Genomic DNA, 15,756 nt, shown 5'->3' on the forward strand with positions numbered 1-15,756 from the left:
CACCCCCTGGGCCCTCGGCGCAGGGATCCTCTGAGCTCTTTGCCCGCCCTAGAGAGCCCGGGAGACTGGGGTGATTTCGCTGGGTTCTCGATTAGACCAGGCTGGAGCCCCTGCCCCTGTGCTTCTGGGGAGTGGGTGGGCAATGGGGTGGGCTGTGCAGGAGCACCCCCACCCCTCCCCGTCCTGAGCACCCCTCAGGAGGGAGACTTGGTCCAGCTGAACAGGGCCTGGGTGGCTTCAACCAGTGGCCCGCCCCCCAGAGCCTGCCCCAGGATTCAACTCCCGCTCCATCTCTGCAGGAGGGCCAGGCCTGCTGCATCTGGTCTCCTGAGGATGCAGGTGAGACCAGTTAGTGCCCTCTGTCTTCCTTCCACTCAGCTCCATTCCCAGGGGAAGCGGGGGCAGCTCCCACTAAGAAAGGGCCAAGCAGACCCCAGCATCCTCTCAGGCTGCTCCTGAGCCCAGGTGAACGGGGGCATGCAGATGTCACCACTGTGGCTTCAGAGCCCAGCCAGCTTCTCCAGTTCCTCTTGACCAGCCCTTCCTCTTGTGGTGGCAGGGTTCCAGTTACCTCCGTGATCCCCAGTTCCATCCTTGGGTTGCTTCTCAGCCGGGTAGCACCCAAGGGCTGCATAGGCATCTGGACACACTAACCATCTAACAAAGGTCCACAGAGCCCTTGTCCTCAGTGGAGGGGACGGGCACATGAACTAGTAGCTACAATACAATGAGGCAAGTGTTACGGGATGGTCCTCAGGGGCAGCAGGAGTCACCTTGATCTCCCCTCTCACCCCCAACCCCTGCTGGTCACAGGTGCCGTCCACCCTCCAATGCATCTGCAGCCCACCCTTGAGTGCCAGCCCTGCCTGGACCAGGACAGCATCTGTCTCACCTGGTCGGTGGTCTTCTGACTCTGCCTCCAGTGGGCATGGGACAGTCTGGCCAGTGGTCGAAACACGTGACTCCATCCTCCTAAGACCCCTTGCTGCTCCTTCCTCGTATACAACTCAGAATGGACAGGGCTTCCCAGGGGAAGGCCCCCCGTCTCCCTCTCATCCATCAGCTCTGCATTGTCTTGGTCCTGCCATCCCCATGGCCAGGTGTGGTCCAGCGCACAGCCGATCTCACCATGCCTCCCTTGCCTCAAGCATCACTGCTCTCCCAGCTGTGGGACATCACTGGGTCATTTCTTCTCTTCTGGATTCCTTTTCCGTGATGTTTGGCCTAAAACATTCCTCTTTGTCCATCAAGACCTAGTTCAAATGTCCTTTGTCATACAAAACATTCTCCTACACCTGCAGGCAGATTTTTTAAAATAATAACAGCAGATTTGAAACACCGGTGGTGCAGAGCCCTCGCCTCCCATGTGCCAGGCGCTTATTGAGTAGCTTATGGGCCAGCGCTCCCTACACCCCACGATCCCCCTGGCACCATGCTGGGGACGGTTCGGCAGACAAACAGAAGCACCCCAACTCCCAGAGCCAGCAGTTGAACTTTCGGGAATTCTGCACACCATGGTAAACATAGCCTTTATTAAAAATTAAATGCTGTAAACTCACAAGTAAATAAGTTTTTTTTGAGAGTGAAAGTATTAAATATTCCACACTCAAAACTTCCTGATTTCCTTCTACATCTCACTAGTAGTTAAGCATTGAGATCACTCACAGCCGTTGTATCTCCAGGGTGGAAACGCCCTCAAATGGGCGAATGCTGCACAGCCCCCTTCCCAACCCCCTGGTCAGTGATGTCAGGTTGGCAGCTTGAAACTGACCACGATGGGAACGTTCACCCTGTGGGAATCAGCAAGTGCTACTACCCAGAGCTTGATTTATTAAACTTGATTGTCTAGATTTAAGAAAATTGGGGAGAAACTGTTCATAATGTGGGCTGGACCTAAAAGTGCATCTTGTCTATATATAGCTCACACCCTGCGAACAGAACAAACACATGAAAAAGTCTCCTCCAGGCGCTGGAAAACCATAATCTGATTCAGGAAAGAACTGAGTCACATCGTTGGCACGTGTCTTTGTTGCTCCACTTGTGTCTCATTAGTTAACCTGAACAAAAACATCAGCCAACATTCATGTCGGAACTTTGTTAGTCAATGTCGTGAGCAACTTCTTTTCTGAAGTGGACTGTAATTGATCATTTATTTGTAGTAAAATTTACCATAAACTTAGGTACACACATGTGCGCACACACACGTACATGTACAAAGCCCATTGCTAAGATACAAATGAACTTATTTCCAAAACAGAAACAGACTCACAGACTTCAAAAACGAACGTATGGTTCTCAGAGGGGAAAGATGGGGGGAGGGACAAATTAGGAGTTTGGGATTAACATATACACACTACTATATATAAAATAGGTAACCAAAAAGCACCTACTGTATAGCACAGGGAACTGTGCTCAATATTCCGTAACAACCTATACGGGAAAAGAATCTGAAAAAGAATGGATACATGTTAGTATCTAACTGAATCACTTTGCTGTACACCTGAAACCAACACAACATTGTAAACAACTATACTCCAATATAAAAGAAAAATTAAATTAAAAATTAAAAAAAAAAAAAAACAACATTTCCCGGACTTCTCTGGTGACACAGTGGTTTAGAATCTGCCTGCCAGTGCAGGAGACATGGGTTCGAGCCCTGGTCCGGGAAGATCCCACATGCCACGAAGCAACTAAGCCCATGTGCCACAACTATTGAGCCTGCAGTCTAGAGCCTGTGAGCCACAACTACTGAGCCCGCAAGCCACAACTACTGAAGCCCAGGCGACTAGAGCCCGTGCTCCACAACAAGAGAAGCCACTGCAATGAGGAGCCCACGCACCACAACAAAGAGTAGCCCCCACTTGCCGCAACTAGAGAAAGCTCGCGAGCAGCAACAAAGACCCAATGCAACCAAAAATAAATATAAATAAAGAAATTTATTTTTTAAAAAATAAAAAATGTTAAAAAAAAATTCCCAGGGGCTTCCCTGGTGGCGCAGTGGTTGAGAATCTGCCTGCCAATGCAGGGGACACGGGTTCGAGCCCTGGTCTGGGAAGATCCCACATGCCGCGGAGCAACTGGACCCGTGAGCCACAACTACTGAGCCTGTGCGTCTGGAGCCTGTGCTCCGCAACAAGAGAGGCCACCATAGTGAGAGGCCCGCGCACCGCGATGAAGAATGGATCCCGCTCACTGCAACTAGAGAAAGCCCTCGCACAGAAACGAAGACCCAACACAGCTAAAAATAAATAAATAAATGTATTTAAAAAAAAAAAAAAATTCCCAGAACCCATTAAAATAACCCTAGAGAAGCAGGTAGGATCCTTATCATCCCAACGTTACAGGTTAGGAAGCAGAGGCCCAGGGAGGGGGCACAGTTAGCCAGGGGCAGCAGGTATGCAGTGACAGAGCTGGGAGTGGAACCACAACCCTTTGCTCTCACTTCCTGAGCTGAATTCCCTCTGGGACTGAACGCCTCCCTCCTCTGCATTGGCGAAGCTCTTTGTGCACACCTGTCGTTCTCTGTAGTGATAATTCCAAGATAATTAACTGGGTTCTTTTCTCCTAGTAGACGTCTTTATTTCTCTTCCTCCAGGGGCTATGGCACAATCCCTGGCAAACGGTAAGCCCTCAATAAATGCTTAAAGGCACAGATGAGTCCATACATAATTAACGTGGTCCCATTTGCTCTTGACTTTCAGCCTGAAGACTTTGACTGTGCTGGTTCATCTCCTCTGAGCCCCCATCTCTGCCTGCAGGAGGGACCCTGTCCCCAGTGCCGGTCCCCAATGAGGCATCCTCCATCCGCCTGAGCCTGGGTGTCTCTGCCCACCCACAAGATGCTCCCATACCCTCTGCAGGCAGCCCTCATGTTTATGTGTGCATTTCACTTTCCTGCACCCAAAAAGCTTCCCTCTTGTAGACGGAAATTGCCAGACAGGTCACCTCACATTGTGCATCAGGTGTCCCGATGGCTGAGGGTGACTGTGAATGAGATAAAGGCAGACTTGGCCTTCCTGGGGAGTCCTGTCTGGGGCTCCTGTTCATCTGTAGGTCTCCCTTGCTCCCGGACAGCTCCCTCTGCAGACACACTCTCCATCTGAGAGGGTGAGAGGGGCTGGGGCACGTGGGGCTCTATCCCAATAAAAAGGTCCCCTCTCTGGCTTTGAGCTGGCTGGAAGATGAAGGCATCATACATTCAGATGACAAGCACACCCCTGGGCCCTGCACTGGGGCCTCCTGGCTGATGCTTGGACAATCGTGACCCCTTGTGCGTTTACACAAACTCTGGCAATTTCAGCAGCACCAACTCGAAATGGCTGTGGGCACAGGGGAGGGCTGTGGGTAGGTGGGCTGAGCCCTGGGTGGAGGGGGAGGGAGCGAGGCAGAGAGAAGGCAGTGGGGCTTGAGCAAGTGCAGAATGCCCTGCCCTGCCAATCCCCGCACCTTGGGCAGGTTCCTGGGGGAGACCTGTAACGCTTGGCCCCCTCTTGGCTGGCAGGGGAGGGGACGGGACCAGAGGCCTACCGATGTCTTGTGTCAAATCCGTCTTGCTTGCCTTTCCTCAGGAATGATACAAACCCTGGTCCAGACAGACAGGATGGAGAATGGGGCTGCTGGAGAAAATCTCAGAGGCCCATCCTTCCCCTCACTCCGTCCCGGCCCCGTGCACAGAAGTGGCCGGCCTCACATGTATGCAGTGGTACCTGGACCGATAGGAAAGTCTCAGCTGGAAGCCTCCCAACCCGGCTCCTCCAGTCCTGGATGTGCGGCTTGGAAAGGTCACCCCGCCCTCTGGAACCTCAGTTGTTTCTGCTGTACAAGGATTTAGTAACTCCTGTTGGGCAAGTGGTGGGTGAAAAGGCTTCATTTATGGGGTGCCTGGCGCTGCTCTCCAGGCAGAGCAAGTCCTCCTCAAATTGCAGGGTCATCATTCCTTTATCACCACCGTGCCTTTTACACCCAGCGTCGTGGTCCCCCGCAACCAGCACCTGAAGGCAAGATGAAGATGTTTTCAACGCTTACATTTGCTTTTAATGACAGAGGAAAAAAGAGACGAATTCTTGTTGCCAATAATTCCAAAGATGGAGGTCAGAGACGCCCCCGGACCTGGTTTCCCGTGGCTTCCTCTCGTGTTTTCAGGGCAGGGGGCAGTGGAAAGGATTTTTTTCATTCTCAGAAGCCGAATGAGAAAGCCGGTGTCCAGTGCCTTTTTCCCATTACTCTTTGCGTCTCTCTTCCTGCGAGGTTAGGGGCTGGTGCTTCCTGCCTGCCCGTCTTTGTCTTCCTGTCTCTCCTGGTGACTCTTTCCAGCCTATGAGCTGCTGGGATGACACAGTCCCCTGCAACAGCACTGGTGGCCACCTGACTGCCGTGTGCAGATACGCCCAGCGCACGGCCTCACAAAGTTCCCAAAGGAAAGACGCACGGATTGGAGACCATCTCCCGCAAACCCACGGTTGACCAACAGAGAAACTGAGGGCACAAGGAGTGGGAAGGGTGGAGTTAAGTCTATGACCCATCTCTTGACTTCTGAGGCAGTGCTTTTTGGTTGTTGTTCTGCTTTTCTTCCACTATTCCCCCGTGCCTCAAAAAATATGCAATTATGTAGTTATGCTTTCAGTCTATCCGTAAACCCTGAGATCCAGGTGAAGTGGAAGGGGGTCCCCCAAGTCCAGCCCTCCTATGACCTCCTTTTACATTTACTTGGAGAGGGAGGGAGAGACAGACAGAGACATTTGAAAAATAAGTGAAGTAAGCCAGACAGAGAAAGATAAATATCATATGATATTGCTTCTATGTGGAATCTAAAAAAAGATTTCCAAGACATAGAAAACAATCGTATGGTTACCAAAGGGAAAAGGGGGTGGGGATAAATTAGGAGTTTGGGATGAACAGGTACACACTCCTATACATAAAACATATAACTAAGAAGGACCTACTGTACAGCACAGTAGGGAACTATACTCAATATTTTGTAATAACCTATAAGGGAAGAGAATCAGAAGGAGAATATATATATACGTATAAGTGGATCGCTGCGCTGCACACCTGAAACTAACATGGGATTGTAAGTCAAATATACTTCAATAAAAAAATAAATTTAAAAAAGAACATTTCTTAATTCCCACCTTTGTGTCCGACACTGGGACCCACACCAGGAAACCTCAGGGAGCCTGGCAAGCCGCGATGCTGACTCTGAAATCAGCACGGGGTACATTAAGCCCTAATCGTAACTGCTTTTGTCTCCTGATGAGGTTTTGTCTTATAAGACAATTTCTGCAGAAATAATTGATTTTATGCCTGGATTTCATTCCTTGCCTATCATGTTGAAGACATAAACACATCATGAGAATGTGGTCTAACATTCAGCGAGTTAAACACCAGCAGAGTGTCTGGGATTAATCAACCCTGTTTCCTTCATTAGATTATCTGGAGCAAGGCAGGGGTTTCCTCGGGACTCAGCTGCCAGCCTGTCCCCAGCAGACGTGGCCCAAGAGTGCACGGTGGATCCCAGGTAGGCTGACTATAAAGGGCTCTCATGCAGCGGACTAATATTAGGGTGATATTATGGCCAGGGTGCCCTTACCACCCAGATCCTGCTTTGTCCTGGTCATTCCTCCTCCTAATAAGTTTCTGGTTGTGTGTCATGAGAACACACTTGGGAGAACCACAGACCTAGAGGCAACACCCCAGTTTTCACCACTTTCCAACATTTTCCCAATGCTGGGCTTCCTGGCAGAGCTAAATGCAGCGAGTGACTTGGGTTCACAAACCAGGCATGAATTCTCCTTCCTTCTAGGGATGAAATGGAGCGGGTAGGGGGTGGGGGGTGGGCAGTGAGGCTGTCCCGCTGACACTTCCACGTACTCAGTGTATCAGTGTCCAGGGGCTTCCATACAAAGGACCACAGGCTGGGCGGCTTAAACAAGGGACATTTACTGTCTCACAGTCTGCAAGCTGCAAGTCCAGGATCAAGGTGTTTGCAGGGTTGGCTTCTTCTGAGGTTGGTTCTTCTTGGCTTGTAGACGGTAGTCTTCTCCCTGTGTCCACACGTGGCTGTCCTTCTGTGTGTGTCTGTCTGTGTCCTAGTCTCCTCTTCATATAAGGACCCCAGTCATGTTGGATCAGGGCCCACCCATAGGACCTCATTTTCCTTAATCAGCTCTGTAAAGACCCCATCTCCAAATACAGTCACATTCTGAGGTCCTGAGGTGAGAACTTCAGCATGTGAATTTTAGGGGAGGTCACAATTCAGCTCCTAACATCAGCTTATGACTTAAAAGGGAAAGCTTTGCATGAGTATGTGACCATCAGCCCTTTGATCCCACCCACTGGAGTCCACCCCCTCCCCGAGATGATTCACTGCAGTAACACAAACAGCACAGAAAGGTGCAAGATGCCCAGATGCCAGGACGAGTCAGGCATGATCTCACCCTCGGTGGTGTGGGGGGGCACACAGCCCTCCAGGTGACAAATCATTCTAAATCAAGGCTGACCAGGACTCAAATTCAAGAGTAGTGAGATGTGGCAGAGCCCCTGGGAGGAGGTGTCAGGACGCCAAGTCCACCTGGGCAGACTGGGGAAAGGTGTGGGAGGGAGGCTGGAGGAGGGTCTCTGCTCTTGTTGACTTGCTGGAGACATGTCCCCCATGGAGCAGAGGAGACAATGCTTGAGATGAAAGAAGGGGCAGGGTTTGCCAAGAGACAGTCAGCCAAGGGCAGCTGCCTGCAGGTGAGTTTCAATGCGGATGACACCTTGGGGGTGAGGGCAGACACTAGGATGATGGACCAAGAGAAGGGTGGGCCTCACAGTGGCTTTACGAGGTGCTGGCATTGGCCTTGACAAACCCCATGGAGCCCCTGCATCGTACTCTATGGACATCACCTCGTTTAATCCTCCCAAGAAAACTCCCAGAGGAGCTCTTGTGCAGCAACTCCAGGGACACTGAAGCCGAGTCCCAGAGTCACCTAAAATCACACAGCTGGGAAGGGGCGGGCTCTGAACCCAGGGACTATTTCCTGGCAAATGCCCATCACCTTGGTGACACACGGGGCTGGAGACAGAGCGGAGAGGCAGGAAGCCTGGGGGAGGGGCAGGAGCAAAACAGTCCTGGGCTGTGCAGAGCGGGTCCCCCAGACCCCTCAGAAACTGCCACCTGCCCCGAGGTCTCCCCTATCCCCCTGCAGAACACACTTCAAATCCCACAACTCTCCTGGCCTCTACAGGAGGCGACCTCAAGCCCCTTGAGAGCAGTGACTCCGCAGACAGTTCCTTGAGAGGAAATTCTGGTTCCACCGCGTTTTAAGTGTTGCTCGTGGGCAAGTTCACGCATCTCTGGTGCCACACAGTTTCATCCTGCATAAAATGGAAGTGGGTAGAGGGAAATGGAAACAATAATCAGACCTATTTTATGGGATCATCTGGAAAATTAAATGAAGTTTTATGCGCGCACACGCATACAACTTTTCAGAGTTAGCAAATAAAAGTGCAGGAATTCGTGTAACAGTCATAATTTATTAGTATAAATATGGTCAAATATTGCGTGATATCCACTAAAGCAAATTTTGTTGTTTGAGATTCAAATGTAACCAGACATTCTGTATTTTTTTCTGGCCACCCTAACACACACACACACACACACACACACACACACACAGTGTCAGGAAAATGCTTCCCAAATCATAGGAAATCATTATTCCCTCCTCTTCTGTCACCAGGAGTCTAGCAATAGAATCTCATAGGCTCTGTCCCTTTCTCTCTTGTGCTCTCTAATAGCTATTGATTAAAAACACACCTGGTATTTCCAAATGACACATCAGACCCTGACTTACCCCTTCTGGAACTCTTCCAAGGATTTCACTGCATCGGCAGGTCAGGTACCTCTCATCCTGCTGGCAGGTCTGTTGCTGTCAGTCCCCTCCCTCTACCCCCTTTGTCTTTTTGCCCAACTGACCTACTTCCAGATCATTCATTCACAAATATTTCCTGAGCACCTACTATGGGCTCTGGTCTAGAATGAAGCCACACCCCCTTAGAGCTTAAAATCCTGGCTCCTGAATTATGCAGGTTCCCCACCCACACCCCCAGGCTTTACTCACTGGGGCTCCCCACCTTCCCAGTGTTATTTCTTGAGGATGAGAATGTTGCCATGTATAGAATATCTCCTCTGTGCCAGCGACTGGACCGGGGCTTTGTCTACATTATTTTATTAAATCTTCACAGCGCTACGAAACATCATTTTTATCCTTATTTTTCAGGCCAACAAACTGCCGTAGGCCCAGAGGGATAAACAATACACCTACAGCTGTAGTTGGAACACGACTGAGCAGGGACTCCTAGGCCCACTGACTCAAAGTTGGTGTCCTTTCCCATGGGCTATGTTTCCTCCGACATTAATTTAAAAATCTGTAAATATCCCTCATTGGAGGCCAGTGATGACAATAAAATAGGTGCAATACACACATGTTTACAACATCTTTAGGACGACCAGTGAGAAAACGTCATCCCCGAATCACTGTAGATTCTTGCTGTGACCCGAGGTGCTGAGCAGCCACCAGAGGGGAGGTCCCCAGTGAGCCGAGCCTGGGACAGGACCAGCCCCGGAGGAGGTGATTGGCAGGTGGTCACGTGCTATTGGTACAGTGACAGCCATGGAGCACAGAGGAAGCAAGGACCACTCAGGGCTGGAGAGGCCAGAACAGGCTTCAACGAAAATGTCCTTGTCCACCGGGGGTGGAAGGATGGCCAGGATTGCAGCTGGAGGGCACACCTGAGCATCATCGTTGGGAGCAGAAGGTAGGTTGGTTTAAGTGGAACACTGGGCAGACTAAGTCCCTGGAGACAGGAAGGTGAGATGCAGCCCAGGGACATGGAAAGGACTTGTGCACCAGGCCCATGGGGTTGATCCTCATCCACAAGGACGTCAGCCACTAGAGCTGGCGGGACAGGGAGGTGACAGTGACAGGACACCTTGCTGCTGGCATGGAAGGGGAGAGGCTGGGTGCCGACCTCTTTGAAAGGAGGTGGATGCTTTAGGAAAAAACAAGACCTGGGCTCACACTGGGCTGATGGCCAGGATCAATTGCGGAGTTTACAACAAATAAAAGACCAGTTCCAATCACCATGCCCAAAATATCTATTGACTCTGTACCTATGAGAAGGGGCCGACGAAGCTGCTTTGGAGGCGGTGCCGGTTGCTTGTGATTGATCAGCTATGGGAACCCCTGGCTGTGCGGGGTCCCCCTGGGGAGGCATCAGCACCTCAGAGTTATTATTACCTCTGGACACGCAGGGTATTTGCGGAGTTCTGTCTTTGTACCATTTGACTTCCGTGAGCCCTGCATGACCTGTAGGAATTTGGGGACAAGCTAATACCTGTAACAACTTAGAGACTTTAATTAGCTTCACATACACAGGCTATCCCAACCTGTCCCCCCAGGTGGCTCCTGGTGGCATGCAGCAGCAAGTACAGGTGACAAGCCTGGAATCGATGTGACCGTCACCATACCTGGTGGAAGTCCTGTGGATTAACTCCACTGATCCTGATTTAATTAGGACCCGAGGGACGTCCATGTGAGGCAAGCCTTCAGGTACTTAGGTCACGTGTGAGTCGAGTTTAACATTGTCTCAGGGAGGACACCTGGACTCACCCCTATGTCTTGAGAGCCTGTGTGGTCCAGCATCTGGCTGCTCCCTGCTGAGGACACCACAGACGGCCCTGGTTGGAGGAACTCACTAGGGACCCACCAGCTGTGGCCACCTTCTCACCATGGCAGCTACCATGTGGAAGCCTAGGAATGGACTCCTGTAGGTAGGTCCTCTAGGATCAACCCACATTCCCACTGCCCCCATCAAACGCACACACACAGACACACACACACACGTCCACACCTCTGCACACACGTGCACGCACACACGCTCATCCCTGATGACACGCCCAGCTTTCTCCACATCCTTCTGTGCCCGTTTCCATGTGAAAATCAGTGAGTTGTAGGAGTTGGAAGCCACCAGACCCTCGCTGTGCAAACTCACTCTCCAAACAGCTAAGTAAAAAGGAGGGGCCACATCTGTAAATTCATACATATTTTTGACTATTTTTTGCTATTTTATACAGATGTTTGGTATCATAAAGAAAGTTTTGAGAGACATATGTCCAAGCTCTCATAGGAAGTGGGAACAAGGGGCAGTGCTTCCTCCTGTGACCTTGAGAGGAGCTGTCCAGGAGATGCCCTGGAGACACAGTGAGTGCGCTGAGCTGTGTCCACATGGTGAGGGTGACGCCAGTGTGCTGGGTTGAATGTGTGCAGGCACTTGCCCATTTAGTCCTTACGGTCGTGTAGAGACTAGAAATGACTCAGTTTTATAGTCAGGGGACCGAGGTGTGGAAAGCTTTCTTAAAAAAGAAAAGCGTTATTTTATATTACAGTATAGTTGATTTACAATGTTGTGTTCATTTCAGGTATACAGCAAGGTGATTCAATTATATAAATACTTATATCTATTTTTTTCAGGTACTTTTCCTATTTAGGGTATCACAGAATATTGAGTAGCGTTCCCCATGCTATACAGTAGGTCCTTGTCAAATCCATCTCCGCAGAGCACACAGACCACACAGACCTGAGAAGCACGAGAGGGACCCACTCAGTCAATAAATTAACGGCAGTGTGTGCCAACGTGTGCCCTTCCATCTACGACCACTGGCTGTCACTGAGCATCCAACCTGGGCAGGCTGAGGGTCGGCACAGAGAACACAGGGCAGTCCAGGGAAAAGCAGCAAACACCTGCAGGAATCCTTACATGGCAGGGCCGCAAGAACTCTCGGCCATGGGTTGAGGAAAGGCAATATGGGAAGGCGCCCCACCAATGCAACAGCCCCAGACTAAGAGGCCTTTGCTTTGGACCTTAAAGGGCAGGTGGAGTGCGGCCACGGGAACAGGTGGAAGAGAATCCCGTATGTAAGCGAAGGCACCCCTTCCTCCCACATGGGAGAACCTCCCATGGTTCTCTGCTCCGGGCTGTGTGCTGGGGGTGCAGGACCAGTGCTGACCTTGAAAGTCTCCAAGGGCGGGGATGCAGGATGGTGCCATGACCCGTGGGAGCCATGCACATGAGGCTCGAAGGGCAGTCGGGGTTCCACGCCTGGAACGTGAGAGGGATGGAGGCAACAGTGGGCTGCAAGAAGGAAGATGTGACTTGTTGGGTTGTTTTGGAAAGTGCCAGAACCCACCAACATTTGCCCCCTGTCGTGAAGTGGCTGCTGGCCGAAGTTCCCAGTGATACTGCTGTCCAGACACTTAATATAATCAAAGCCCATTGCCATAGAAACATCAGAAGTAAGGCTGACGTGTGGAAGTGTGCTCTGAAGCACCATTGGTAGAAGCCGCGTCCACACGTCTGCTCCGGGAAGCGGGTGGGTGGCAGAGCTTCCCTTGAGGGCAGTCGGGCAGAACCCACAGTGGGATGTGGTCCCTCTGCGAGCATCGCCTGGCTCTTCCCTCCTGCCTGCTGTTCTGGTTCCAAGCAGAGCGAGCCGAGGTGGACGGGCACCTCCCATGGACGAGGCACATTCACCCACAACCTCCACCCGCCCCTCAGGGAAGCTTTCACCAACCTCCTCGGCAGACGCACTGCCCCAGGCTCTCTGTGCCACGGGCCTTGCCAAATTTGTGGGCAATTGTTTGCTGCCGTGAGTCCCTCACCAGCAGGGCTGCAGGGGCACAGGTATCCCCCATCCTGACTCAGCACCCCATCCCCCAAGGTGTGTCTGCAGGGACCCTTGGGGTCTCTCCTCGGGTCTGCTGCCCTGGTCCCCTAGAGGTCCCCTCTTCACACAGCTGCTGGTCAGCACATTTGGTCTGTGCCAAGCTCATGTCTCAGACAGAGCCTGTCGCACACCCAGGAGCTGGTTCCAGGGGCTCCCAGGCCATGAGGTCTTCTAAATGCCACGGAGGCCGGCCCCTATGGACTTCTGCCCGGACCCACAGTGGGCTCTGGGCAGACACATCGTGTGGTCTCCATGCCTCTGTTATAGTGGGCCACCTGAGCTTTGAGGAAGCAGGATGGGTGCTCTCTTAGCTCCGTGCTCCCCATGGGCCTGGGCCGGGTGGGTGGGGGACAGGTGCCAAGAAGTCCTCTCTTGTCTCTGTTCAGCTCCTCCTCCCTAGCCATGCCCAGCTCTGCAGGAAAAGGCAGACTTTGTGAGCAGCCCCTGGACTGATCCAGCATCCTCTCAAAGAGCTGGACTCTACCCCCACTTCTGCTCATTTCAGGAGAGTCTCAGCTGTGCACAGTGGCAGGGAGGGACCTGCCCAGGGGCACATTCCTGAAGGTGGTGGAGAGGAAACAGAACCCAGCTCTGCCCAGCTGTCCAGCCCACCCCCTCCCCTGGGAGATCCAGGCCGTGGTTTGTAGAGCACGTGGGTGTCATGTCCAAATCTGCTCCCCTTCCTGGGCCTCATGGGAAGACTTCCCAGATGCCCTGTGGTGAGTTGGAGCCCAGTGACCACATGTGACCAGTGAGTTGTGATGAAAACAATGCCACTTGGGACGGGAAGCAGTGACCCTGCAGGATGAGGGTCCTTGACAAAGCTCCTGGATCCCTGAGTCGCTGCCTGGAAGGGAGCTGCCCTGAGTTTAGCCACAGACCTGCAGTGGACAAGCCAGTGAGGAATCTGAAAAGTGGGGCTTACTCATTACTGCAGCACAGCCATGCCCTTCCTGGCTGATGCAGGCTCCAAAGGAAAGAGCCCTGAGCCCTTCATGAGCCCCAGGAGGACCATGTCTGAATCTAGGGACCCATCTGGGAAGCTGGGAAGCAGGGTGGGTCCCAGGAGGGGAGCCAGGGGTGCAGATCATGGGACCCAGGGTATAAAAGCAGACCTCCACAAGGGTGTGGAGAAAAGGGAACCCTCCGGCACTGTTGGTGGGAATGTAAATTGATACAGCCACTGTGGAGAACAGTATGCAAGTTCCTTAAAAAACTAAAAATAGAATTACCATATGACCCAGCAATCCCATTACTGGGCATATACCCAGAGAAAACCATAATTCAAAAAGACACATGCACCCCAATATTCATTGCAGCACTATTTAATTACAATAGCCATGTCACGGAAGCAACCTAAATGCCCATCAGCAGACGAATGGATAAAGAAGATGTGGTACATATATACAATGGAATATTACTCAGGCATAAAAAGAAACGAAATTGGGTCATTTGTAGAGACGTGGATGGACCTGTCGTACAGAGTGAAGTAAGTCAGAAAGAGAAACAAATATCGTATATTAACACATATATGTGGTCTCTAAAAAAATGGTACAGATGAACCGGTTTGCAAGGCAGAAATAGAGACACAGATGTAGAGAACAGACGTATGGACACCAATGGGGGAAAGCGGGGCTGGTGGGGGAGCCGGGGTGTGGTGTGATGAATCGGGAGATTGGGATTGACATGTATACACTGATGTGTATAAAATAGATAACTAATAAGAACCTGCTGTATAAAAAAATAAATTAAATAAAAGTCAAAAAATAAATAAACAAATGAAAGCAGACCTTCACAACCTCGGAGTTGCCCCCTAAACGTCAGCTGATTCCCTGCACTCCCGACAGCCTCTTGGCCAAATCAGTGTCCCAAGTCCCATCTGGGGTGGTATTCCTGGGGCCACAGACACTGAGCATCAGGGCAGCACTGAGCACCTGCTGGTGTCCAGGTGATTGTTCTGGGGAAGCTCTGTTGTTGGTTGGCACCCAAGGGCAAAGAGAGCAAGTGAGGGGCTGGGGCATTGGTCCCTCACAGCAGCCTGGAACCTGAGTCACCTGCTGCGCCCAGCTCTGAGCCCGAGCGGGTCTGAGGCTCTAGGCCACCAGGCTGCAGAGCGTGTGGCCAGATTGCCCATTTGGGCAGTCCCTGACTACTCATTGAGCATTTCTGGGGACAAAGATGAATCCAGATTCGCCCCTGCCCTGCAGGGGACCCTTTCTGGTGGGAAGCAATTGGAGACGGAGCTTCCCCCTGCAAGGTAACCCACCCATCCCTAGCCCATGCTTCCCCTCAACACCATGCCTTGCCCATCTCCCCAGGGGACAGCAAATCTGGTAAGTCGTCCGGCTCAGGAGATGCAGCTCTCAGAGGCTGGGGTCTCACTTCCAGACCATCCCCCCAAGACTGGAGCTCCACCCCCAGGCAATGTGTGCTTCCAGCACCCAGGGTGCATCTGGTCTCCCCTGGTACTTAGATGCGATGTGAGCTCTTGAAAAAGTCCAGATGTGGGGCTCCCATTCTCGATTTGGGGTCCTTAATGCTAGGAACTGAGTTTGTTGTTCCCTAAGCCACTCACAGACGCTGATACAGGCTCAGAAAACACTGCGCAGTCGGTCTGACGGTTATGTGACTGGATGAATGGGAGAAGAAATGAACGAAGGAACACTAATAACTTTTCCCCTCAACTAGCCCAGGCTAATGAGCTGAAAAAGTCGATACAGGAATGTACCTCGGATTTCTGAGCTACCACGAAAAGAACGGGATTGCAGATAAATGAGAGTAAACCTGGAAAAAAAAATCATGGCCTAATCCTTCAGGGAGTTTATTTTAAAAAACAGACAAGGGCTTCCCTGGTGGCGCAGTGCTTGAGAGTCCGCCTGCCGATGCAGGAGACGCGGGTTCGTGCCCCGTTTCGGGAGGATCCCACGTGCCGCGGAGCGGCTGGGCCCGTGAGCCGTGGCCGCCGAGCCTGCGCGTCCGGAGCCTGTGCT

Source organism: Lipotes vexillifer, unplaced genomic scaffold, assembly GCF_000442215.2.
Source record: "Lipotes vexillifer unplaced genomic scaffold, Lipotes_vexillifer_v1.1 scaffold382, whole genome shotgun sequence".
In the NCBI taxonomy this organism is placed as follows: Eukaryota; Metazoa; Chordata; class Mammalia; order Artiodactyla; family Lipotidae; genus Lipotes; species Lipotes vexillifer.